The sequence below is a fragment of the Neomonachus schauinslandi genome, chromosome 11 (genome assembly GCF_002201575.2).
Source record: "Neomonachus schauinslandi chromosome 11, ASM220157v2, whole genome shotgun sequence".
Classification (NCBI taxonomy): Eukaryota; Metazoa; Chordata; class Mammalia; order Carnivora; family Phocidae; genus Neomonachus; species Neomonachus schauinslandi.
Genome location: NC_058413.1, coordinates 27,441,551 through 27,469,329, shown reverse-complemented (window position 1 = coordinate 27,469,329; position 27,779 = coordinate 27,441,551). Strand labels below are relative to the sequence as shown.

Here is a 27,779-nt window from a genome sequence, read left to right as displayed (position 1 = left end):
TGGTGGGCCCGTGGTGAGCCAGAAAGTAAATACCCAGTCTGACCCCACACCGATTCAGGCCTTAAAAAAAATACTGGACAGACTAAATAAAACTCATGGGTGGCTAGCCCAGGTTTGCCTTTCTGGCCCCCAGTTTGTGACCTCTGGGAGAGATGATGATTAAGCCACGGGAGAGGGAGGGGTTGCCTGGAAGAGAAAGTAGAAGGGGGTGAACTCACACATGAAAAACTGGCTTTGGGTAAGCTCCCGATTGGTGATTTCTTGGGGTGCAGCAAGCAACTGATAAAGTGTCTGATTCTGATGCTGCCTGATCACTGTGTGAGGCAAATGCCTACCATCTGTGCTTTCTTATCGCCGACTGGGCAAACTTTAGAACACAGGGATATTAGGGAAGACCCCTTGTGTTCATCTGGTACAGGGGCTCTCCAGTACTGGTGTGGATCTGAATCTCCTAGGGAACCTGGGAAACATTCAGATCCCCAGCATCCTCCCAGACCCCCTGATTCAGTCTGCAAGGAGGGGCGCGGCATCCTGATTCTGACATGCTCCAGGTGATTCTGATGCACACACCTAGCACAGCAGGGGTTTCTCTAGGCCCACCGCTTTGGATAAGGAAACGGCTCAGGGAGATGAAGTAAGCTGCTCGCTCACCTGCATGCAGCTAGAAAGGAACGTGGTCTGCCTGCACTCAACCGGTCACTCCAGCCCTTTCAGCTGGGTCCATTAACCCTTCACACCTGGACTAAGTCCCAGCCCAGGGTTGGGGACCGATGGGTCTCTGGTGTATTCATGGCTCAGGATCAGACCAGCCACACTCATGTTCCTACCCTGACTTTGTACCCAACTCCAACAGCTGGATTCAGTCTTACCTCATTCCCCTCTTCCTAAGCTCCTGCCTCCTTCCTTGAGTCCATAACTAGGTTCTACCTTGACCCCTGTGCCGAGCCCTGCACTGGTATCTCCCCAGGCTCTGGTGCTTCTGGGGCTGTGTCAGAAGGTTTGCTGCCATCTGAGGTCTGGAGAGAAGCATCTTTCAGATGGTAGGAGGCCAGTGAGCATACGACAGAGGCACACCTTTCAAAGGGATGAGGCTATTTTTGTCACTCCCTATAAATAGCAGAATTGGCCTTAGCTTGTGGTCAGTTACCTGGAATGCCAGAGCAGGATTCTGGCAGAGTCTGTCCCACACTCCTGAAACTCAGGATAAGCACAAGCTTGGCAGCATGACCTCATGACCATGCCAAGTCCTCAAGGAGCATCACGTGGGCAGCTGAAGGGGGTGACAGCTCTTGGGAATCTGTACAAGGAGGCCCCTGCCTGGGTGGCGTTGGGAGGTTCTGTGGTTACAAAGACAAATAGACTTTTAGAAAGGTAGACTTGGGAGAAAATACCTTACATGTATGAAACTTACACTTAGGACTGCACTGTGTGTCTTTCTGTAAGTAATCTGTCTTCAGTCGAGCCTATTTGGATATTGCCTTTACAGGACGATTTTGGACTGGGGCTAATTGAAATTAATTGGAAGCAAGTCCCAGTGTCAGCCACGCCCCCCGACGGAGCGTGCACGTAGAAAACTGGGTAAACGCTAACTAACATCATGAGACCTGGGTTGGAATTGTGGCCCTGCCGTTATGTCAGTGAGTCACTCAATGTCCCAGAGCCACGGTTTTTTTCTCATCTCTAAAACAGAGATGAACACTCAGAACCCAGTCCTGAGTGAACTGTTATGAAAATTAAATAAGGCAATGCATATTTTATATGTCTTGGCTGATTTCTGGAACTTAAAGTTTTTTGTTGTTATTGCTGCTTGTTTCATTTTTGAACCTTTGTGAACAGTTTTGGCCTCTAGGGGTGGAGACTTACATTTGTCTTCGGGCCAAACTTTTCCTTTATTTTGGGAACACTCCTTGTGTAAGCTCCCTGGTAACCAGACGGAGTGTGGACACTGGCGATCTTCCAGGGGCACTATCAAGAAAGGCCCCTGCATCATTCCTTCCAGTGGTTTCAGGACAGGGGACACGAGAACCAGACAAGCAGCAGAAAGGAAAGCACGGGCTGGATGAGGCCGGTGGCTGCTATAATTTAGGGACTTGGAGGAAGAGCCAAAGGATGTTTCAAAGGGGAGAGAGGATAGGTCCAGCAACTGAGTCAGAATAAGTTTGAGCCAATGTAATTTGCATAGTAAATACTAGAACTGAACTAATGTTTACTGCATTGTTGTAACAGACAGGAATTTACTCGAGAGGCACAAAGTCTTGCCTGATCCTTTTAGGCAAGGATGCAAGCACACCCATTTGTGGAGCTAATTCTCCTCAAAGGAAACTGGTAAATCAATCTAGACATCATCGTGAGTTTTTCTGGCTTACGCACATCTCTGGGTTTGGTGCTGGTGATTTGGCAGTGACAGGTTCTCTTCTCTAGCAGAGCTTACACTTCATCAAAGAGATACAATAATGAATATGTGGATACAACCTGAAGGTAGGCATTCAGCAGAAGAGGGATATGGTTGTATGAGAGGCTGTGACAAAGGAGCCTCCCCCAGATGGAGGCAGGTGGGAGCTCAGAGCTTCTAAGGAACCAAAGGGAGGCCAGTGAGGCCCCGTGGCGGGACCATAGGGCTGGCAGGGAGCATGGTGGCAGGTGACGTGGGAGAGAAAGGTTGGGTGGGCCCAATCGTGCACAAACTGGATTTTAGCCCTAACAGAGTGAGGGGCCACTGTGGAGCTTTGGAGGGGAAGCAGAGTCATGATCACGTTGGCACTTCAAGCGCAGCCCTCTAGGGAATGGGCTGGTGAAGGCAAGAGTGGATGAAGAGGCACCAATGAGGACACAAGAGGATGAGGAGCACCGGACCGGGTGGCAGCGGTGAGGTGAAAAGTTGTGTCTCCAGAGATATTCAGGGAGGGGGTCGAAGGACCCAAACCTGGGCCTTCCTGGCTGATTGGCTTCCGCCCCTCACAAAGGTTGGTGTTTGATGGTAACAGCAGTACAGCAAGAGCAGGGCCTCCTCCAACTACCTTCTAGTCTTTGGAGCTATTTTCCCACTTTCTAGCCAAGTATAATTTTAGAGCCATGTTTTCCAAGTACTTCAAGAAGAATATTATTCCAAACCTAAAGGAAATGACCATGCAAATAAATTCATTTGCAAACTTTTAAGCTGTTTTGTTTCCCAAAGGGATGAAAGGGATATTTTGAACAGGCATGACCTGAAGAATACTGAGTTTTTCCTGGGGTTAGTTTTAGCTAAAATATTGGCTTTATTTTAAAGGACAAATGATACCAAGAAAAAAAGCAACAAGAAAGATTCCTTAGAACTAAGATCCAGGAAGACATGAGCCTGAACAAATATCTAAGCAAGCCTTTACCCCATGCTATGTTTATCTTGTCACTTGGCAATATAAAAAAAATAATAATAAAAATGATATTTCTAAACCAGGTTGCCTGTCTCCAACTATAAGAAGCTGATGTAATGAGCTGGCGGTAGCTCACATTAGGAAAATGCCCAGACCAAGTGGGCTGCAGATCATCACCACTGCAATTTCCACAGCGTATGCACTGGGTCCCCAAACTGAGCAAAACTAATGACAATCATCTACTGTCAGAGCAGACCAATTTCTCCGCAACAGTGTTCTCGCAGGAAGTTCGTTCTGGTAAATCAGTGTCAAAATGACAAGAAAATCCAACATGTCTCAAGAGGTACAATATATAACAAGCAAAAATCTCCAAATCTGTGTTCAGAAACTGAACGTTAAAGGGTCTGATGAAAAAATCAAGACAAGAATATGAAGGAAGTGTAACAAATCCATTAAAACATTTTGAATAAAAATAAGAAGACCGTGACATTATGCTCAATTAACAGGAAAACACAGTCTTAAAGGGTAAATGTGGTAGATGATGATTTGATTTTTTCGGACACCCAGAAGCCAAATCAACCATTAGAGATGGCTCTGCAAGACAGACTAGGGTAGAGAGAAACTTCTAATCTACACACTAATGATGATATAACTGTCGTGCTTTTCGTCTTTGCTGGAGTTGCTCTTGGAGGGAGAGATTCCAAAGAAGGCATCTCCGAAAAGCGAGTGCTCCATCTTCCAAGCCCTCAAATTCAGCAGGCCAGGGATGCCGTGATCACTCCTGCACCTGCTGAGAGCAGGTGAGAGTAGAAAGCGAAGGAGGTGGGTGATACTTCCCACGCACACAGCACTCAGTGAGGGCCTTAACATCTAGCATCTTGCAACTAGTTAGAGAAAACTGCAGGAGACTGGGAGGGCAAGCAACCTCCCTTAAATCCACCAGGTAGCAGGAAACACTGAGAACACGTGAGGAGCAATCTAGAATACCAATACACCAGAAATGACTCTCTGAGGGCTCTATCTTGAGAAGGCAGAGCTGCAGGAGACAGAGGGTGGAGGATACAGAGTTTTTCTTTTTTAATCACCACAGGGTGATGTTGGAAGTTGACAGAATGTCGAGCTTCTGCCCAGAAAGAGGTTACTGAAGAAGGCAAGTGCCCCAGCTTAGAGGGCCCCCATCATCCATGCACGTGCATGGCTTTAAAGCTTTATTTGTCATTTGTTTCTTCACAATATTTAATAATTTTATGGCACAATTAATGCATGTGCAGTGTAGAAAAATAGAAAACATAGATAAACACAAAGAAGAACAGTTAAATTGCTCCTTATTTCCTAACTCAGCAATGACCAGAATTGACATTTTGGTGCACATCTTTCCAGACTGTTCTTTAGAACAGGAGATTTTTGTTTTGTCTTGAATAAAACGAAGATCGTACTGCAACTTGCTCTCTTCATTCAATTATACATCATGAACATGTTTTCATATCAATAAATAAACTTCTTATCATTATTTTTAATCACGGCCACATATGACCTTGTATGGATATAATATTTATTGAATCAATCCCCAGGCAATTTAAAAAACTTCTTTTGTCTTGAAATACTTTCAAACTTTTTTTTTTAAGATTTTACCTATTTGTTTATTTTGAGAGAGAGAGAGCAGGAGCAGGGGGAGAGGCAGACGGAGACGGAGAAGCAGACTCCCTGCTGAGCAGGGAGCCTGATGTGGGACTTGATTCCAGGACCCTGGGATCATGACCTGAGCTGAAGGCAGATGCTTAACCGACTGAGCCACCCAGGTGCCCCGAAATACTTTCAAACTTAATGAAAAGTTTGCAAGAATAGTACAAAGGACGCCTGCATATCTTTTATACAGAGTCATCCATCTGTAACACTTTCCCACAAGTGCTCTATCATTAATTCATATTACTTGTGAACTACTTGAGAGTAGGTTGTACATGTCATGACACCTTCCCCCCAAACACACAGTTCAGTGTGTATTTCCTAAAAACAAGGAGAGTCTCTGCCATAACCACAGTACCGTTATCACACTCAGGAAAAGGAATACATTTTATCTAATCTATAGTTTACATTCCAAGTTTGCCAGCTTCCCTATAAGGTGCTTTATTAAAAAAGAAGAAGAAGAAGAAGACAGAGAAGAAATAAACTTCTTTCTTTCTGATGCACGACCTGATCTGGGCTCATGTATGACATTTAGTTGTCATCCTTTAACGACAGGCCTTACCTTTTATGACACTGATATTTTCTGAAGACTACAGGACAGTTATTGCTTAATTGGGGTCTCTCTGGTGACTCCTCAGGTTGGACTGGGGTTTGCATTTTTGCTGGAATGCTACGTAAGTGCTAATGGGCCCCTCTCAGGTATCACATCCACAGGCTCATGGTGTCCATTTGCCTTTGATCAGTGATGTTAATTTTGACCCCTTGATTAAGGTATTTATTGTCTAGTTTTTCTACTGTATAGTTTTTTCCCCTTGTCTATTTTTTTCATGGTGAAATATACACAACACAAAATTTATCATTTTAGCCATTTTTAAGTATAGTTCAGTGGCAGTAAATATATTCACATTCTTGTATATATGCTTTGTAGGGTTTTTTTAAAAGATTATTTATTTAAGAGAGGGCGAATGCAGGTGCACACACACAGGTGGGTGGGGGCAGGGGCAGAGGGAGAGAGAGAATCTCAAGCAGACTCCCCACTGAGCACAGAGCCTGACATGGGGTTCAATCTCACAACCCTGAGATCATGACCTGAGCTGAAATCACGAGTCGGACGCTTAACTGACTGAGCCACCCAGCTGCCCCTCTACTCTAGTTTTAATTGTTCCTTTTAACAAGTATTTTGTGGGGAGATACTGAGATGATCTTAGTCTCATTCTCAGATACTGTCCTTTATAACCTTTCCATCTACCTTCTACCTCCATATTTAGTATCCACCAATGATCTCTGCCAAGACAAAAGAGTCAGGCCCTACATTAACTCCAGCCCTTTCCCCTTTGCCTTTTCCTCCTTCCGGAGACACGGGTGGGAAGTTCAGTCACTGGCCCTGAATCTGGGTGAGGAAATGCTCACCTGGATGACTTCCAAGAGCCATTTCTGCACCAAACTGCTAGAATTCTTCATAAAAATAGTCATCCCTCGTCTGGTATCATGTTTAGATCTTCAAATAATCCTTGGTTCTACTCTGAGCCAGACTCTATGCTGGATGTCAAGAAATAAAAATGCACAAACAACAGTGCCTTTTCTTGAGCTACTTACCTTTTGAGGGGAGAGACACAAATGGTATTTTCAGTGCAATGTGGTAGAGGCCACGTGACACCCTGGGCATGGAGGTCACTCCCAGAGCTCAGTAGGAACACAGAGAAGTAGCAAGTCTCACAGCTGGAGTCAAGGCGCATGGAGGTGAGCAACATGTGTTGTGGGGGCTCGGGGAGTCAGGGGGTAGGGAGGGAGTGTGTTCCTGCACATATAATATCAGCAGGGAGCAGTGGGAGATGAGGCTAGAGCGGAGGCAGGGCCAGAGCATGGAGCGCCTGGATGTGAGCTTAGGCTTGACCCTGAAGATGATACAGTGTAAGCCGAAGATAAGCCGACCAACAAGGTTTGATGATTCACCCTGGAGGTAGCGGAGAGGTCAGGTCGGAGGGCAGCAAACCCAGAGGCAGCGGACCAGTTGGTAGGATACTGCAACAGTCTGGATGAGAAAAGAGCCTGGCCTGATGAGGACAGTGGAGTGGGAGTTGTGAGGAGACAACGGATTCAAGAAATATCTAGAAGTGACTGAGCGTGGCCATGATGGTGAAGGAAGAATCAAGGTTGACTTTCAAGTTTCCAACACTTCAGAGAAAAAAAAAATCATGAGCGATACTACTTATCTCAAGTTGATCACTATAACCACCTTGTCAAATAGATAGGGCCAATAATTATATACCCACTTTGCAGATTATTAAACTGAGATATGCAAAGTCAGAGTGACTTGCAAAAGGCCACACAACTATTCAATGGCACAGCAGAAATACCAAGTTCATCATAGCACATGCACAAAGAGATGATATAAAATTATTTAAAATGCTGGAACTGGAGAACCATATGCAAAACAAAACAATGAACTTGGATCCCTATATTACATCATATACAAAAATTTAAAAATGGACCATAGATCAAAATTTAAGATCTGAAATTTAGAAGACATACAGAAGAAAACAAGGAGAAAATCTTAGTGGTTTTGGATTTAGCAAAGATTTTCTTAAATAGGATGCAAAAAGTACAAGCTATCAAGAAAAAAATCAATAAACTGGGCTTTACCAAAATCAGTATCTTTTGTTCTTCAAAACCCACTATTACAAAAAATGAACAGGCAAGCCACAGACTAGGAGAAAATATCAGACAAACCTCTCCAACAAAGGACTTGGATCTAGACTATAAAGTATTCCTACAACTCAATAATAAGAAGGCATACACTACACTTCTAAAATGTGCAGAAGATTTGAACAGATACTTCACCAAAGAAGACATATGAATGGTAATAAAAACATGAAAAGATGATCAATATCATGAGTCATTAGGGAAATGATAATTACAACCACAAGGAGATACCCATTGTACACCCACTGGAATGGCTAAAATTAAAAAGAGGGACTATACCAAGTGACAGGGATGCAGAGGATTGGAAATGTAAATCCTGATTACTGGTGGAAATGTAAAACGATGGACTGCTTGGGAAAATACTCTGTCAGTTCCCTGAAACAAAGTGAACAAGGCACCTACCATATGACCCAGCCATCCCACTCTTAAGTATTCACCCAAGAGAAATAAAAGTATACATGCACATAAAGTCTTGTATATGAATATTTGTAGCAGCTTCGTTTATAATAGCTGGAAACAAACCAGAGGTCAGTCCACAAGCCCACAAAGCACAGCGCATCCACGCTATAGAATATGAGCCATCAATTAAAAAAGGAATGAACACACAACAATGTGGATGAAACTCAAAATAATTATGCTGAGTGAAAGAAGCCAGACAAAAAAGAGTACATACTGTATGATCCCACTTATATAAATTTCTGGAAAATGCAACCAAATCTCTAGTGAGATAAAGTAGATCAGTGGATACCTGGGGGTGGGGAGGATCAGGAGGGAGGGATGACCAAGGGGGCACCAGGAAACTGGGGTGACGTTCATCATCACCGTTGCAGTGATGGATTCACAAGTGTGGAACTATGCCCAAAGTCATCAAATTGTATGCTTTCAGTATGCACAGCTTCTTTTATACCAGTGATAACCTCAGTGAAACTGTTTCTTTTTTTTAAATACAATTATTATTTGTATTATTTGTATTATTTGAGGGAGATATACCAATATCTTAGCAATAGCAAATATACCAATATCTTAACAAAATCAGGCTCTGATCATGGGATTATGGGATTATTAATGATGATCCCTTTCTTTTTTATCTTTTTCTGAATTTTCCAAATTGCCCAAAATGAGCATGTATATTAGCAAAATTAAAAAAGCTACTTTTGTTGGGGTGCTTGGGTGGCTCAGTCAGTTAAGCAGCTGGCTCTTGATTTTGGCTCAGGTCATGATCTCAGGGTCCTGGGATGGAGCCCTGTGGTAGGTTCCCTGCTCAGCGAGGAGATTGCCTCTCACTCTGCTCCTCCTCACCCCCCCACACCACCACCCATGCTCTCGCGCACTCTCTCTCTCTCTCTCAAATAAATAAATAAATAATATCTTAAAATAAATAAAGCACTGTTTGTGGAAAAAGAAAGAATTAGGTGTACAGAGAAATTTGGAGGAAACAGTCTGTGCTTATGAATCTTAAGATCATCAATGGGTCACAAAAAATCAAAGACATGACACTTTTCAAATGGCAAAGATCCTCTATTCTTTCAAAAGCTGTGGTAGGCCAGAGGGGACTACACGATTTTTGTTTTGTTTTGTTTTGTTTTATGTGTTCCATAAGAACAAAAATATCTAACTCTAAAGCAACCTAGAGAGAAGGCACCACATTAACAAAATGTCTCATTCAGCTGGACCGTCCAGCTCAAATGTCTTCAGAATACATCAGTGGGAGACAGATGCAGGGGACATGGAAACAAAGAGACAATGCCAGAGAGCAACAGAAGGTGAATTATTACATGATGTCATGACCCATCATTTCTTGTGTTCACCCAGGAGTATAAGGATTAAGGGATAATCCAACATAATTAGCAAGTAATCTACATTGTATATCCTTAAAAAGAATACACGCTGCAAAGTGCAAGTTAGACCATGGAAAAATGCTATTCCACATCTGACCAAATATGGTGAAAAATCATTTATCTTGGTTTCCACTCTTGGAAATATTTGCTAAATCTGTCTCTACGGGGTTTAGGAGTCATTCTGGATTTTTATTAACAGTGAAAATAACTTTTTAAAAAAGTTTTCAGGGAACATATTTCACCTACTTAGATGGTAAGGATTTTTTAAAGCCCTCAGTGCACTAATTATTTAGATATCAAGTACTGAGTCTTATCAAGTAAATTTTTGATGTTCCTTTATTCAACAGAAGTCACTGTTAGCAACTGTGCTATGTCCTAGGATATAAAGAAGCAAATACAACCCATGCCCTCTCAGAGCTCTTCATCTGAAGACTAAGAAATCTACAAACAGTTGCAGTACAAAGTGTCTGTGGCTTGAGAGAATAAAAAAGAAGTTAGGGAAACTACAGAGAGAAGATAACACTGAGGCAGGGTTTTGAAGGCTATGTAGGAGTTTTCTGCTTAGAAAAAGAGACATTCTAGGCAGAGAGGACAGCACAAGGCAGGGAGGCACCAAAAATGCTGAATTAATTGGTAAATGGTGAAAGCTTTGGTGAGGAGAATCTGACCAGTGCAGCTTGTCCAATGAACCCTGATGGTGAGAATGGAGATAGTCTTAGGGATAATATGACGGCTATGGGCCCATTTTTGTGCATTTGGGGTAAGTTACAAGGGTTACCAGAGCAAGACAGATGGCTCAAGAGTGTCTTTTACAACAGATAATAGACAATTTTACGGGGAAGTGGTGTGAGCAGTATGTATGAACATAGTTCTGGCAGCTAAACATAGGATAGGCTGAAGGAGAATCTGATGACAAGAGGATGAATCAAAGGCCTGCTGCAAAAAGATGACTCTGAAATTTCTAGCTTAGGAGAATGGAAATTGAGTGATGCCGTCCACCAAGAATGAAACTATAAAAGGAAGATCTAGTTTGGGATGGGGTTGGAAGAAAAGGATGATGAGTGTGGCTTCGGAAGTATTTCCTTCAAGATGCCTATGGAACAGCGCGGTGGAGAGGCTCAGTAGGCAGTGGAACGCAAGAAAGAGAGCAGAGCTGGGGCCAGAGCTTTGGGAATTGCTGGGAGACAGAGGGGTTTTGAAGTCATAAAGTATGTGGCAGGGCTCATGGAGAGCACTGAGTGGGGGGAGAGAAGAGAACAGAGGGCAAACCCTGCACTTTGGGGGCCATGGTGGATGCCCTCAGTGCCCTGCCCATTTCTGCTCAGTGCTCACTGTTTCCAAATACGCCCATGGCATCTCGCTGACACACTCTTCCACAGGGCCTTCTCCCAGGTTGAGCTTGCTGCAGCCCCAAATGCCCGGGTCAACAGCCCTCAGCCAGTGACAGGTGGGAGGCAGAGGGGAACTAGCCTAGCTTCCTCACTCCAGTGTGTCCTGCACCACCTCCCAGGGGTGGAGCCCCAGCTGCCCACAGCAGTTACCTCCTCATTCATATCTGCTCTGGCTTCCTTCACTTCACTGCCTCACATGTCTCCTCTACTTGCTTGTCCTAGGATCACCTCCCAAATAAACTGCTTGCACTCCAACCCTTGTTCCAAGGTCTGCTTCTAGAAGAACCCAACTTAAGACACAGGCAAAGAAGAAAGCTCCAAGAATAAGACTGAGGGTTCCAAGTGGTGTGAGGATATGCAGGAGACAATGATTTCCTAGGAGCCAGGAAGGAGAGAAAGAGAAAGGAAGTAGAGCTCCCCTGGAAATACTTGAGGAGTGACGGATCCAGGAGGAGGGAGCCGTTCCCAGACATCACAAGCCAAACATATCTGAATCTCCTCTCAGGCCTGCCTGGGCACTCTAATACATCTCCATTTTACAGATTAGAAAACTGAGGCTTGTCTAGAGTCCCATAACTAGCGACGGATAGCAATGAAATCCAAACATAGGTCCATCTGACTCCAAAGTCCATCCCTCGAGACTGCCTCACGAAGAAACCATGTATTTGGTTCAGAAGAATGTAGGGTATTTGTGAAAGAAGGTTGGTTTGGAAATGGGCTGGAAAAGGCTTGGAGAAATTCCAGATGGGTCAATACCCAGGTGAAGGACAGGCAGGCAGGCCCGCGAGAAGGGCAGGGCAGGTACGGATGTGAGATGCAGCTGAGAGCAAGCATTTGGACACAGGGATGGGGATGGGCAGCTTCCACTGCTAGTGTTACAACAGGAAGCACATTTCATCTCATCAATGATGGTTCGTAATGATGAAGAAATTGTGAGCGCAAGCATCTATAATCCGATTAAATGGCTTTGTGATTGGAAATGGAGCATACTTTTCAAGTGGTATCCAGTCAGAGATTAATAGGAGGTGCTGGACCATGGCTCCAAACAGTGCTGGTGGATCATAAGGTATGTTGCATGTGCGCTGATGTTACAGCTCGGAAGGTAAGGAAGGAAGACGGCGGAAGGGGGCCTCAGAGCTCGGGCCTATTCTCTGGAAGAGCATGAGCAACAGCAAAGAGAACATCACTGTGGCAGCACTGCTCCTACACGGGGCCTTCTGTGGACTCCAACAGCCAAAAGGCTCTGGCTGGGAAGGTTATCACGGGGACACAAATCTCACCCAAGCACCTGACTAGAACAAACTCGGCCCTGTTCTCCTCAAAGCTCCTCCAGTTACAAGTGATAGACAGTCAGCTCAAAAGGCTTTAGCAGAAAAGGAGAATTTATGGGCTCATGGAACTGGGAAGTTTAAGAGTAGCCTCGGGACACTAGGGATTGAGGCAAGGTTCTCAGAAATTAGCCCTGTCCTGCTTTCCTAGCTACCCCTGCTTCTGTGTGCTCCTTCAGACATGGCCTCCTGCAGCATGGCCATATCGTCCCAGCTCCACACTCACCCAAAGGGGAGCGAGCTCCAGCCTGCCGACATCTGAATATAAACTCCCGTTGGTCCATGTCCAGTTATGCGCCCATCTCTGGTCCAATCAGCGGGGCCAGGCAGATGGGTGTCATGACCGCCCAGGCCTGGTGTGGTACTACTGAATTGGCAGCTCTGCCAGAACCCCATGGAAGAAAGGAGCACTTCTCACCCCTTCCAAGGAGGAAAGGGATGCTGGATAAATAAAGGCTGAAGGTCCTTGATCAGCAGAACTTTCCAGGGGATTCTCAGACCCAGAGCAATGGCTAATATCAAGGCTATAATTATTAAGAGGCCAGGGCCTTAGGGTCTCGACAAGACAGCGAGGAGGGAAGAGTTAACAATCACAGGATGACTATGTGTGAGAGACAGTTCTTGTTGGTGCACACACTGCCTCATCTAGTTTTTGTAACTACATCAGCTTCATTTTACAGATGAGGAAACAGAGGATCAGAAGGTGAAGTAATTGCCCAATGTCACCCAGCTAGTCCATGTCAGAGCTGGCAAATGGAGGTACAGGTCTCCATCCTTTGGCAGTGAGGAAAGTGTGATTTCCGGTCCCCTTCCTTATCAAGCTTCACTGTCAGAGCCCCACAAATATCTTTTGTGACCCTCCAACCAGATTTTCTTTGGGCTGTTCCCAAAGTTCAAGGTGTGCAAGGTGTCTCCTCTTTCATCTCTGATTTTAGGAGGATAGGATGTGCTATTTCAATGTCCCTGAACAGACATAGGAGGAATTAAGGAAAAGGGGCGAGGTGGTGTTGCTTACACTGCCAAAGTGGTCACAGGGTCCCTAACCAAATTAACCAGCGCTCCGCCCAGCTCTTGAACTTCCCCTGTTCTTACACCTTGTGGAACAAATGGATGTTGCAGACTCAGCACATCAAGTGGAAAGCAGGAGATTGGAGTCAGTCCCAACTTGTCCCTAGTTCCTGCCTCTGAAACGTGCTGGCTATATGACCTTTAACAAATTAGCCTCAGTGTCCTCATCTGGAAAATGAGAAGGATCACACCTGTTTTAAGGATGCATTACCCTCATTCTAGTGGTTTTGCCTACAACTTCTGTCCCTTCTGGCCACAGTGGACTAGGGACATATTCCTGACCCAAAGGAAGAAAAATCACTAGCTGATAAGAAACCACTGATGTTCCCCAGAGAATTCCAACTAAGAAGGGTAAGGCTGTTGCCAAGTCAGTGGTGGGTGCTTCAGGCAAAAGGCCCTGGGTGAATGAATGGGGTTGGCACAGCTCTTTGGGCCCAAGCACAAAAGAGATAAGCAGAGGGAGCCAGCCAAGAAAAAAGAGAGCTTTGAGATAAACAGATAAAAAAGAGAGAAGCAGAATGAGAATAATGACATGGCTCCCGAATGAGAAAAAGAGCATGGGAGAGCCTGCCCTTGGCTTCTTTTTCCTTGGCTTGAGCGACATCCCAGTCTCCATTCCATGTGAAGTTTCCATTCCTTGTAACAAAACAGTACAGAACACAACAGTGAGGGGAGCCAAGGAGTGTTGTGAGAGTTCTTGTTTCTGACACATAGTAGGTGCCCAGTAAACGTCAGCACAGTTCTTCCCCGGAACTTAAGTGAGGGAGATAAAACTCATTCAAACTAGCCCCATGTGACTATAGCCAGGTCCATATTTGTGTCATCTTCCCTTCTATTCCAGAAACCACGGCCAAACTAACTCTGCAAGATATACTGCACAATTAGTGTGCACCTCTTAGCCTTGGGTAATTACCTCTTTTATCAATTAAAAATATTCTCCCATTAAGCTGAGGAGTTGAGAGGGAGAAAGGAGTCTCCTCTATTTCTAAAGCCTCCAAAAAAAATCCAGCAAGATAATGTCACTGATTTGGTTAATTTCAGGTGCACATCGGGCCATTCAACCTAGGTGAATTTAATGACTCAGGACAGGTCGGGCGATGAATGTCCCTGTAAATCATTTATAATTGCAAGCATAAAAATTAAAAACCAGTCTGAAGAGCAAGATAACGTAATGCTAATGACGGAGGGCAGTAATCTGAAGATAGAGGTTCCCCGCTTTAATCAGGCCCATTCGGATGATGGAGCACTAAGCCTCTACGGGATTGCTCTGGAAACAAAAGGCTGGGAACCTACTTCAGTCTTTAATGACTCACCATGATAAAAGAAATTAACTGAATTTTCATATTATAATTATAAAACTTAATAGGGAATTTTTCCCCCCTCATACTTTTTATTTTTCTCCTGGTCGAGATAAACCAACGTACAGTCTATTCTCCTTACAAGGATGACTTTAAAGGCCAGTTATGTTCAGCTACATCATGTTGAAAGTCCAGTTAATAAATTATGTCCAGGAAGAGGAATTGCCAGTGCTATAATGGAGACAGCTTCTAGAGGCCTCAAGAAACTAGAAAATTCTTTGCCTTATTTTCAGTGTTTATATATATATACAGTAGCCGTATGAGTCAGTCAGAATCAAGAACAGGGTGAGGAACAAAACATCCAATTGGTCCCTTGGGATACTTTCAAATCACAAATTAAACACCCTCCTTCCCTCGTCTTTTCTGCCTGGTGGAAACCTAGTCATATTTCCAAGTCTTGAATTCAGGTGGAACTTCTTCCAGGAAGCCCTCTCTGACCACCACCCTCCCTTCCCCTTTTCCTAGAACTTCCCTACTCTGAAGGTTCATCACTCTTTCTTCTGGGTTTCCTCTGAACCTTGTATACAAACCTAATCCTGGACTTCTAACACCACATTATAAGATACAATGTAGTTGAGACTGCGTTCTCTCCTACAAAACTTACAAAACTGTAAGTTCTTTGAGGGGAGACTATCTGGGAACCATGACCAACTGGCCCTCCAAACACCTGGCCCATTGTAGGCATTCAATAAATACTTGTCAGCTGACTGAGATTTATCTCAACTATAGGCTAACCTAGGATAGACAAGTGAGAGACAAGTCAAGAAAACACCAAGCCTTTAAGCACTGACGAATAAAAATTACAAAGAGAGGGCGCCTGGGTGGCTCAGTCGTTAAGCGTCTGCCTTCGGCTCAGGTCATGATCCCAGGGTCCTGGGATCGAGTCCCACATCGGGCTCCCTGCTCGGCAGGAAGCCTGCTTCTCCCTCTCCCACTCCCCCTGCTTGTGTTCCTGCTCTCGCTCTCTGTCAAATAAATAAATAAAATCTTTAAAAAAAAAAAATTACAAAGAGAGATGAAAGAAGAGAGGGAAAAGGTGTTTTGTTTTGTTTTGTTTTCAGTAAATAAGCTTCTGTAAGTAGACACACAGGCACACACACAAATTCTTGCTCTTGATGATAAGAAAAAAACACCAGTATTTTATCTGGAGCTTTTAAATATTTCCAAGAGTCCTTGATAAAATTACAGCCTTTTCCTGAGCAGCTGGAGTGATATTGCTCCATATAATTTCCTCTCTACATGAACTATATAGTCTTATTATGAGATGAATGAGTAGGGATTTTTTAGCTGCAAGCAAAAGAAACTGACTTCAATCAACTAAGGGGGAAAAAAATAAGTCAGGGCATATTTTGTTATGAGGACACAGAAGTATCTCAGCAAAGCCAGGAGAAGGCAGAAGGCACATGGCCTGCCGGGCATTGGGAGGCATGGAACTGAGAACTGGGAAGTCATCCCATCCACAGGAGCTCTCTCTGTCTTTCATGGATCATATTCCCCTGGTCTACTTTCACCCTCTATACCAACTCAGTGTGTGTCAGAATCACCTGGATGACTTGTGAAAATGCAGACTGCTGGGCTCCTCTCCAGAGCGTCCATATCAGCAGGTCTGAGGAGGGGCCTGATAATTCGAATTTTTCACCCCTTCCCAGGCAACGCCGCGGCAGCTGGTCTGAGCACCAACGGAGAGAACCACCACTCTACACCTGCCCCAGTGCACGGGGCAGGAAGCTGCCCACCAGGGCAGCTACGTTTGCAGGTCACGGCTCTCGCCGCCAGGGGAGACTCACTCTGGTGCCGCCGCCAGAGACAGACTGACTGGCTCGGTTGCAGTAAGATATCTACCCCGGGCCCTCAGCTATGGCCAGACACATAGCTGACTGTGGACGTGTGGTACAACTCCTAGGAAGGAGGAGCTGGGCAGACAACCCCATGTGACTGCTATCAGACATAAAGGAGGCTTTCGTTTTTACTGGACTAGTAGAAGCCCAGATGCCTTTATCACCAGAAAAGCTCAGGACTCAGGAAACCCACCCTCAACTGAAATAGAACTTGGAGTTGTTCCCACCTCCGCAAACAATAGCCCCTATCAACGGAGAGAAGCAGGAAGGAAGTGGGCCTTACATCGGACCATGTGAGACACTCCAGCAGAGGGTAGAAGAGCTTGATCTAGAGAAGGGGCTCTTAACCAAGGAAGACTGTGCCACCCAGGGACATCTGGTAATTTCTGGAGACAGTTTTGATTTTCACAACTTGGGTTGCAAAGGGGGGAGGGTGAGACGAGGTGCTTCTGACAGCTAATGTGTAAAGGCCAAAGATGCTGCTAAGCATCCTATAAGGCTCAGGAGAGCCCCCACAACAATGACTTCTCTGGCTCAAAATGTCAATAGTGTCATGATTGAGAAATCCTGGTCTACAGCCTACAAGATCCCCCCAAACAAACAAATACACACCTACAGCCTTCACGTCCATAAAAGGGACAGCAGTGCTCCCAATGGTTGAATCCCAGTCCCACCTGCTGAACTGGGGTCCTACATGGCTGCTTGCTGGCTGAATGAGCTTGGGGAAGCCACAACACCTCTGAACCTCAGTTTTGACATACATAAAATGAGATAAGAGTGGAGTTGGAGGGAATTCAGTAAGTTAATAGCTGTAAATAATTTAGTCCCATTACTGGTACATAGTAAGTACTCATTATATGGTTGTTACATATCAATATTCCTATTCTTATTCTTCTTATTATTATTAATTTGTGAATGGAAATAAGACTATCAACAGATTTCTCAACAGAAAGTTAGCAAGCCAGGAGAAAGTGGGGTGACACTTTAATACTAAAATACTAAAAGAAAAAAAATGTCAACCAAGAATACTATACCGGCAAAGCTGTCCTTCAGAAATGAAGAGATAAAGATTTTCCCCCAAAAAACAAAAGCTGAGGGAGTTCATCACCACTAGACCTGCCTTACAAGAAATGCTAAGGGGTGTTCTTCAAGCTGAAATAAAAGTATGCTAATTAACATAATACACATGAATGTGTAAAACTCACTGGTAATAGTAAATATACAGTCAAAGTCAGATTCTCTAATATTGTAATGGTGATGCATAATCCACTTACAACTGTTGTTTAAAAGTTAAAAAAGTATCTAAAAAACTATATTAAACATAGGGTGCCTAGGTGGCTCAGTTGGCTAAGCATCTGCCTTCAGCTCAGGTCATGATCCTGGGGTCCTGGGATCAAGCCCTGCATTGGGCTCCCTGCTCAAGTGGGGAGCCTGCTTCTCTCTCGCACTCTGCCCGCCACTCCCCCTGCTTGTGTTCTGTCTCTCCTTCTATCAAATAAATAAATAAAATCTTTTAAAACAATTTAAAAAACTGTATTAAACATATTAAAAACAATTACAATAACTTGTTATTAGATACACAATATAAAAAATGTAAATGTAACATCAATAACCTAAAATATGAGGGGGAAGAAGTAAAAGTATAAAGTTTTGGGACGCCTGGGTGGCTCAGTCGGTTAAGCGTCTGCCTTCAGCTCAGGTCATGATCCCAGGGTCCTGGGATTGAGTCCCGCATCGGGCTCCCTGCTCCGCGGGAACCTGCTTCTCCCTCTGCCTCTGCCTCTCTCTCTCGCTCTCTATCTCTCATGAATAAATAAATAAAATCTTTAAAAAAAAAAGTATAAAGTTTTTGTATGCTATGGACATTAAGATGATATCAGCTTAAAACAGAATGTTATAAGATAATTTATGTAAGTGTCATGGTGACAACACCAACAAAAAAGCCTTTAGCAGTTACACAAAAGATTATGATAGAGAGGTTAAAGCATACCACCACCACCACCACCACCACCAACAACAACAACAAAAATCATCAAACCACACAGGAAGGCAGCAAGAGAGAAAGCAAGGTGCAAATAACTACAAAACAGTCAGAAAACAATTAACAAAATGGCAATAGTATGTTCTTGCCTATTCATAATCACTTTAAAAAGTAAATAGATTAAATTCTCCAATCAAAAGACATAGAACGGCTGAATGGGTAAAAAAACAAAATCCAGTAATAAGCTGTCTACAGAAACTCACATTAGCTTTAAGGACATACAAAGACTGAGAGTGAAAAGATGGAAAAAGATATTTCAAGCAAATGGTAACCAAAAGAAATCAGCAGTACCTATACTTACATCAGGAAAAAACAGACTTTAAGCTAAAAATGATAAGAGACAAAAAAGTCATTATATATAGAGAATATATATATACATATATATATATAAATATATAACAATTCAAAATATTTATGCATCCAACATCAGTATACCTAAATATATAAAGTAAATACAGAACTGAAGGAGAAATAAATAGCAATCCAGTAAGAGTTGAGGACTTTACTACCCCACTGTCAACAATAGAAAGATTATCCAAATGGAGAATCAATAAAGAAACAGTGGATTGAACAACACTATAGACCAAATGGACCTAACAAACATACACAGAACATTCCATCCAACAGCAGCAGAATATACATTCTTTTCAAGTATATATGGAACATCTTTTAGGATAGATTGCATTGTTGGCTACAAAACAAGTTTCATCAAATTCAAGAAGATAAAAACTGTATCAAGTATCTTTTCTGACCACATGGTATGAAATTAGAACTCAATAACAGAAGGAAAGTGGGGAAATTTGCAAATACGTAGAAATTGAACACACTTCTGAACAACCAATGGATCAAAGAAGAAATCAAAAGAGAAATAAAAAAAATCTAAGACAAATGAAAATGAAAACACATTATATCAAAATTTGTGGGATGCAACAAAAGCAGTTCTAAAAGGGAAGTTTAAATAAAAAGAAAGACCTCAAATAAACAACTTTACACTTTCAAGAACTAGAAGAACAAGAACAAATTAGACTCTACATTAGCAGAAGGAAGGAAATAATAAAGATTAGAGCAGAAGTAGATGAAATAGAGAATAGGAAAAAAGGGGAAAAGATTAACAACAATAATGAGAAATAATAAAGGAACTCAGTAAAGTTGCAAGATGTAACAATTACATACAAAATCAGTTATGTTTGTATAAACTGACAAGGAACTATCAGAAAAAGAAATAAGGAAAGTGATCTTATTTACTACAGTTCAAAAACAATAAGACACTTAGGAATAAACTTAACCAAGAAGGTGAAAGATCCACACTGAAAATTATAAGCATTGATAAAATAAATTGAAGAAAACACAGATAAATGGGAAAACATACTGTGTTCATGAATTGGAAGAGTTAATATTATTACAGTGCCCATACTACCCAAAGCCATCTCAATGCAATCCTTATCCAAATGATTTCATGGATATGACACCAAAAGTACAAGCAACAAAAGCAAACATAAACAAGTAGGACTATATCAAACTAAAAAGCTACTGTATAACAAAAATGAAAAAAATGAAAAGGCAACCTGGAGAATGGGAGAAAATATTTGCAAACCACATACTTACTATATTTATATTATATTATATATAGTATTATATAAATTATGTAAAGAACTCCAACTCAATAGCAAAACAAAGAAAAAAAACCCAAAACAAAAAACCCAAACAAGTGACTAAAAAATGGCAAAGGATCTGAAAAGACATTTTCCCGAAGAAGGCATACAGATGGCCAACAGGTACATGGAAAGGTGCTCAATAACACTAAGCATCAGGGAAATGCAAATCAAAACCACAAAAAAACAAGAAATAACAAGTGCTGGTGAGGATGTGGAGGAAAAACCCTTGTGAGATTTTGGAGGAAATGCAAATTGGTGCAGCCACTAAGGAAAACAGTACGCAGGTTCCTCAAAAAAAACAAAAAACAAAAAATAGAACTACTATATGATCCAGCAACTCCACTTCAGGTATTTATCTAAAGGCAACCAAGGCAACTAACTTGAAAAGATGAATGCATCCCCATGTTCACTACAGCATTATTTACAGTGACAAAGATATGGAGACAATCTAAGTTGTCCATTGGCGAATAGATAGAGAAAATGTAGTATATATATGCAGTGGAATATTATTCAGCCATAAAAAGAAGGAAATTTTGCCATTTGCAACAACATGGATGAACCTTGAGGGCATTATGCTAATTGAATAAGCCAGTCAGAGAAAACGAATATTATATGATCTCATCTATATAGGAAATCTAAAAAAAACTGAACGCATAGAAACAGAGAGCAGATTGATGGTTGCCAGGGGAGGGAGGCGGGAGGAATTGGTGAAGGTGGTCAAAGGGTACAAACTTCTATAAGATGACTAAGTTCTGGGGATATAATATACATAATGGTGACTATAGTTTACAATACTTATATCTGAAAGTTGCTAAGACTGTAGATCTTAAAAGTTCTCACCACACATAAAAAATTGTAACTATGTGAGATGATAGATGTGTTCACTAATCTTACTATGATAATCATTTAGCAATATATACAAATATCAAATCATTGCATTGTACACCTTCAAGTTTTACAATGTTACATGCCAATTCCATCTCAATAAAGCTGGAAAAATCTAATATTAAAAAAAGGAGGCTAAGCTTTTCTAAAAAAGAATAAAAGGGGGGGTGGGGTGCCTGGGTGGCTCAGTCGTTAAGTGTCTGCCTTTGGCTCAGGTCATGATCCCAGGGTCCTGGGATCAAGTCCTGCATCAGGCTCCCTGCTCAGCAGGGAAGTCTGCTTCTCCCTCTCCTTCTACACTTACTGAGGTGCTCGCTCTCTCTTGCTCACTCTCTCTCTCAAAGAAATAAATAAAATCTTCTTAAAAAATAAATGTTAAAAAAAAAAGAATAAACAGGGTGTTGGGGAAAGCTTTCATTTTTCAGAAAGGAGACACTAGACCTTGTGATCAGCATCATTCTGCATTCTCTCTCCATCTCATAGCAGAGTGTTCTTATGTTGGCACTTTTCGTACTGAATTAGGGAAAGTGAATATTAATCTGAGCTGATTCTAATCACCCATGACAGAAAATTCCCACTCTGATCAAACTTTCATAACATATTAGGAGTAAAAAGCCCTCTCCTGCCTCTCACAAGTCAATCTCCATGCTGCCTATAAGCGTATGGTAATAACAAGCATCTGTCCTTCTGCAAAAGGCTCCTTACCATAGACTTGTGATAACGTGGAATTGAGACTGCAATCAAAATGTTAAATGGCCAACTGACAAGGCCAGCCTCCATCACAGTGGACAGGAGTATCCAGTGTTTTGATTCTCCAGAATGCCAGCATAAAGCTCTGCCCACAAAGATGCCACATTGGGAAAGCATTAAATCTTGGAACTTTTGAGCTGAAAAGAACTTAGGTATCTTCTTTTTTTTTTTTTTTAAGATTTTATTTATTTATCTGACAGAGAGAGACAAAGAGAGAGAGGGAACACAAGCAGGGGGAGCGGGAGAGGGAGAAGCAGCCTTCCCGCGGAGCAGGGAGCCCAATGCGGGGCTTGATCCCAGGACCCTGAGATCATGAACTGAGCTGAAGGCAGACGTTTAACAACTGAGCCACCCAGGCGCCCCTAGGTATCTTCTAATCCAATTCTCTCACTTTTGAGCTATCAGTTCAGGAAAGGGACTACTGGAATTTATCTAACCCCAAGCTATTAAATCTTCTGTAGGAACTGGACATTAGCCAGGGCATGGGAATCATCTGAAAGTCTCTGCCTTCTAATGAAATTTATGATAGACAATCCTTTAAAATGTGGGGCTTTGTGGTGTTTTATTTTTACTTAGTTTTGGTCGAGTCTAATAGTCTTTGTCATTTAATGGGTTAGTTACATTTCTTGTGATTACTGAATTGTTTCTGCCTTCATATTTTCCCATTAGTTAATCCATTTTCCTGGCTTCTTATCTCCTCTCTTTCTCTGGCTTCTTTTAGATTGACAAAATTTTTAATAATTCTTCTTGTTTATTCAGTTGGTTTAAAAGCAAATAGATTGTATTGCTATTCTTGTAATGGTTACCCTTAATATTTTAACCTGCCCACTTAACTGTGTATTTGTACAACAAAGTCTCAAATTACTCAGTAGTTCTATCTTCTTCCCAAATGTGACACAGGTTTTAGAATATGAAAGTGACCATATGGCCCTGAAACCTGAGATATTTACTATCTGGCCTTTTCAGAAAAATATTTGCAGACCTCTGCTTTAGAATAATGGTTTCATGGGGTAGAAAAACTCTAGACTGACAGTTATTGTCCCTTTGAACATATTACTTCAGGGTCTGCTGGCCTTTATTATTGCTTATAAGAAATTATACTTTATGTATTGCAGTTTTACTGTGATGTGTCTAGATATGAGTTTTTCTTTATATTTCCTGCTTGGAATTTTGCATGCACTTTGAACCTGAGGAGGTCATGTCTTCAGTTTCTTTTCAGATAATATTTCTGTGCCATTTCCTATGTTGTAGTCCTTGATCTATCCTCCATGTCTGTTAACTTTTTTTAAAAGCTTACTGTTTTGTTTTATTAAAATGTTTCCTGCTAGTGCCACATTCTAAATTATCTCCTCAGTGCTACCTTCCAATTCACGAATTCTTTCTTCAACTGTGTATAATCTAGGACCTTATCCTATTACTTTTTTTATTCAGTGATTATAATATTTTATTTCCAATATTTCTAAATTGTTATTGCTTGATTGATTGCCTTTCATCGTTTGCTCAGCTCCTCTTGTCTGACAGCTTTGCAATTACCTCCATACAGGCTACCCCAATCAGATCTTTTAATAGTATTTCAGGGCTCCTGTCCCATGTATTATTGGGGAAACATCGGTTCAGTCATGAGGCAGTGGGCAACTTGGTTAAGTTCTTACTTGGGAAACTCTGTGTTCTCCAACCTCTATCATTTTTATAGCCCAGTGATTTCAACCAGGGCTGATTTCCCACCTAGGGCATATTTAGCAATGTCTGGAGCATTTCTGGTTGTCACAACAGGAGATGGGTGTTTGCTATTACTAGCATCTGGTGGGTCAAGGCCAAGGATGTTGCTAAACATCCTACTGTGTACAGAATAACCCTACTATAAAGAATTATCTGATCCAAAGTGTTAATAGCACTGAAGGTGAGAAGCACTAGTGCAGCCCCAGGCAGTGGTCAGCACTTTGAGCCCCTTCCACAAAGAGCTGCACCCTAGCTCCCAGCTTCAAGCAGCCCTGAGCGTGGTCCAGTGAACACTATTCATCTTTTTTACTTCTCACAAGTGGACGTCTTCATCATCCTTGTTGACTTCCAGACCCATAGGCAACAAGTCCAAGGACTCAGTCCCATTCATGTTGCATTTCTGGTCCACATAATTATCTTATTTCTGAGCCTAGCCTTTTATACCTTTTTGGTTTTCTACTTTAATATTTTATTTCTCATTACTACAGATTTGGAGCAGAGGTACTGCGCCAAAGCATAAACAACTCACTGAGCCACCCTGATCCAGGCCAACCTCCTAATGGGTGAGTCTACCTAAATCAACTATTTTTTTCGCCCTTTTCATTTATTTATTTTTGGATAAAAATACCAGATATCGTGCAATATGCTCTGACACCACTCATGGTATAACGAGATCCTACCTCCTAGACAGAATCTTCTCAGTTACTTTTTAGCAGCCAAAATAGGCCTTTCAATAGATCTCCATCAAAACAGCATGTAGCTGGCAGGTATAAAAAAAAAAATACCTGTGATGAATGCCTGCACCTTCTGCAGGAGCTTCTACATTTATAAGATACAAGGGGCTCAGGGTGGAGATTTTTGAGAATTGCATTTCAAGAAACACAGATTCCTCCCCTGTGACATATGTTCCCTCTTCCTTGTGTCTTGGTGGTCCCGCGAGAACTGCTGTATGGAAAATGAAATGCCCAAGGCAGGGGTCTCCATCTCAGACGAGATATTAGGAGCTGAGTGTGGAAAGGATTGACCCCTTTACCATTATATAGTGACCTTCTCTGCCTCTTTTCACAGCAGACCCTAAGGTTTTCTGACACTGGATGGAGAACAGCTGTCTTTGTCATCCAACATCTTGCTCTTCCAAAGCCACTGGGTCTGAGGGATTTAGGGGCAAGACCAAGGCTTGGGTCCCTGTAGCATGCCACACAGCTTTATCTGATTCAGATGTCACATGTCCCCGACAGTGTTTCCCCTGTAAGGAACATCCAGACCAGGCAGAAGTGTTTCCCAGAGATGTACAGCATCTCCCCCGAGAACCCTACTTATCATGGGTCTGCTTCTCACTCACTCTGGACACATTTGATTGTCTTCACGGGACACCTGGCCCAACTAACTTCTCTCTCTGAGGAAACTGAGTTTGGGTCATGAAGACATGGTCACTGACCTGTGGAGAACCTAGCTAGAAGGTCATCTGGAATTGGGAGCTGAAGACATCACGCTGGGTTCACTAAGATAAGGCCATGTGGACGTAGGGCCAAATACACCAGAGCACCCAACTGGGGGCCAAGTGAGCCCCGAACTCAGCTTGCTACGCCGTGTGCCCGGACAGGGGCACTTTCTCCTGATTTGCACAAAGTTGTCACGTGAGCTAGCAGTGAGTCTTCTGTGCAAGTGGATGAATGTGGGCAGACACCTGTGGTCTGCAAAGACAAGAATGAAGGAAATGAGCAGCAGTGATGAGAGACATGTAGCTGCAGGGAGAAGGAAAGACGATGATGTTGCCTGGGCTCTGAAAGTATCAGGTGCTTTGCTCCAGTCTCTGTAACAACCAGCTCTACTTCCTGCCCTTGTCTTGTAGGAGATGCCCTACTCTCCTTCTGAGAAACTCCCTTAATTAGCTTTAATGAGTGGATTTCTGTTTCTTGTAACTAAAAATATCCTGTTGTAAAAAAAAAATGGATAGATAGATAGATCTATCCTGTTGTGATTAACCTGCAGGAGGGCAGTGGCTATATCCCGTTCACTACTGTATGCTCAGAGCCTAACACAGTGTCAGCACATAATAATTGCTCAATAAAGATTTGCCAAATAATGAAACTATATATATTTTTAAGTTAATTCCTTTATCTATTTTTAAGCAATCTCTACACCAACATAGGCCTCGAACTCACAACCCCAAGATCAAGAGTCACATGCTCCACCAACTGAGCCAGCCAGGCACCCCAAAGATTTGCCATATAAATGCCTGGATGAGAAAGTAGTGACAAGAGTGGTTTAAGAAAATGGCAGCATTTGAGACTCCTCACCAAGTGCACCTGGAACAACAGAAGGATGAAGGTTTCTTCAGTGAAGTTAAATCAGTAACCATTTTTCACCTGAAGCCACTGCCAAAATTTCAACAGTCTGAAGAAAACACAGTGTGAGCCCCAATATTCAGAAGGCTGTGATACTCCCTTGGCAAAAAGAAAATTTACCTCTGTGGTAAAATAAAACCCCTGAAAATGTTTTGCAATTTTAAAAAAATCAATAAATAAATTGAAAAAAATTTAATTCTTTCTGGAATCATAGATATTACAGTTTATATGGTCTGCAAAAGACAAGTCCATCCAGCACTACTGTTTGAAGCAATAGCTCAGAGAGGTTCAAGAACTTGCACAAGGTCACACAGCAAGGATAGGGGAAGAGAGCCTGGATCCCACGTCTTTGGCCTCTTCAGGCAGCATTTCTACTACACCAAACTGTCCTTGGCAAAGGAGGTTCTTACCTTTTCTCATTTCTCTGCTACTACAATTAAAAAGACATCTCTTATGATACCCATTGAAACAGTTCCCATTTACTACTTTCAGTTCTTTTAATCCCAGTCAAATGGTTGGAGAAATGACTGCATTTATGCATTTATAAACTGAGCACACATTTAAGAAACAACAACCCATCAAATATGCCAGCTTCATTGCAGCTAAAGTTTTAAATGACCAGGTTACCAAAAAAAAAAAAAAAAAAAAGGTGCAATTTTCTACTGTATTATTGCCTGTGAAATATTACAAGTGCAAAATGTAATTACCTTAATGCTATTTTTGATATCATATCAGCAAATTATGCTGGGTCCCCACTGTGACACTTCCATCAGGGTAAGCATTATCCTGTTGTGAGTGTCGATCCCCGGGGAAAACGAAGTCGCTCTAACGGCTTGGATGCTCCAGCAATTAGCCACCTCGAGAGTCAGGAAGGGCTGATTCTGAGCCCGTTCTGGAATGTTTAACCTGTAAACATCTAGGACATTTACCTCCTATTTGTTTTTTTCCCAATGAAGCCCCAGAGAATCCTCTTGGTGCAAGCAAAGAATCGTTGTATATAATAAGAACTTTTCTCCCTCTATTTTCCTTCCTAATCAACAGTAAATCCCCTTCTGCTATTAAAACGCACACCACGGAAACTGGAAAAAGAGGAAATAAGTATATACCATGCTGAAGACTAATACCCAAATGCCATGAGGAGAAAAACACACACAATGAGATGTGTTGGAGGATTAGCTATCTTCACGTTGAGCAAACAAAAATAATAACTTCCAGCAATCTCTGGAGGCCAGTGATTTGTTTTCTGAGGCTCAGAAGCTTTATCAGGAGATTAGAAAGGATGCAAAACACACACACACACACACACACACGCTTAGGCTTTGCAAAATAGCTTCATTGACTTTGGGTGTAAATACACAGTGCGCTGAAATCAAATCCAACTTAGAATCTAAAAAAGCTGGGCAAAAATGACGCTGGGTGCACTTAAGTTACCAATATCATGCAGACTTTCAAATAATTTATCTACCAAAGTGAAGGACTCTATCCTCATCTCACTCTCTTTGAGCTCTGTTAAAAATTAAACCAGAAAGACCTTGTGATATAAATGCAATAGTTGTTATTATAATTCAGACTTGTGATGGATTTGGTAAAAATCGAAGGTTTGAGGCTGGAGATTATTCATAAAGAACTATTTTCTCTGCAGTAAGAAACCAACCTTTCAGAAAAAGGAACAGTTGCCTCCAACTTGGCAGTCTTTACAGGTTTAGTTGCAAAGATGAAAATATTAAGGTCGGTTACTAGATCTTGAGCACATCTCTGCATTTTCAGTGTCTATTTTAGGTACAAAATCACCCCTTAGGCTGCCATTCCATCTGGAAAATA

The 27,779-nt window shown here is 42.2% G+C and overlaps 1 protein-coding gene across 1 annotated transcript in view; it reads right to left on the bottom strand.

Annotated features, from left to right (window-relative positions):
* LOC110575713 overlaps nt 1-27,779 on the bottom strand; it is a 152,838-nt gene that overhangs the window by 4,020 nt on the left and 121,039 nt on the right. The gene's annotated exons all lie outside the window — the stretch shown is intronic.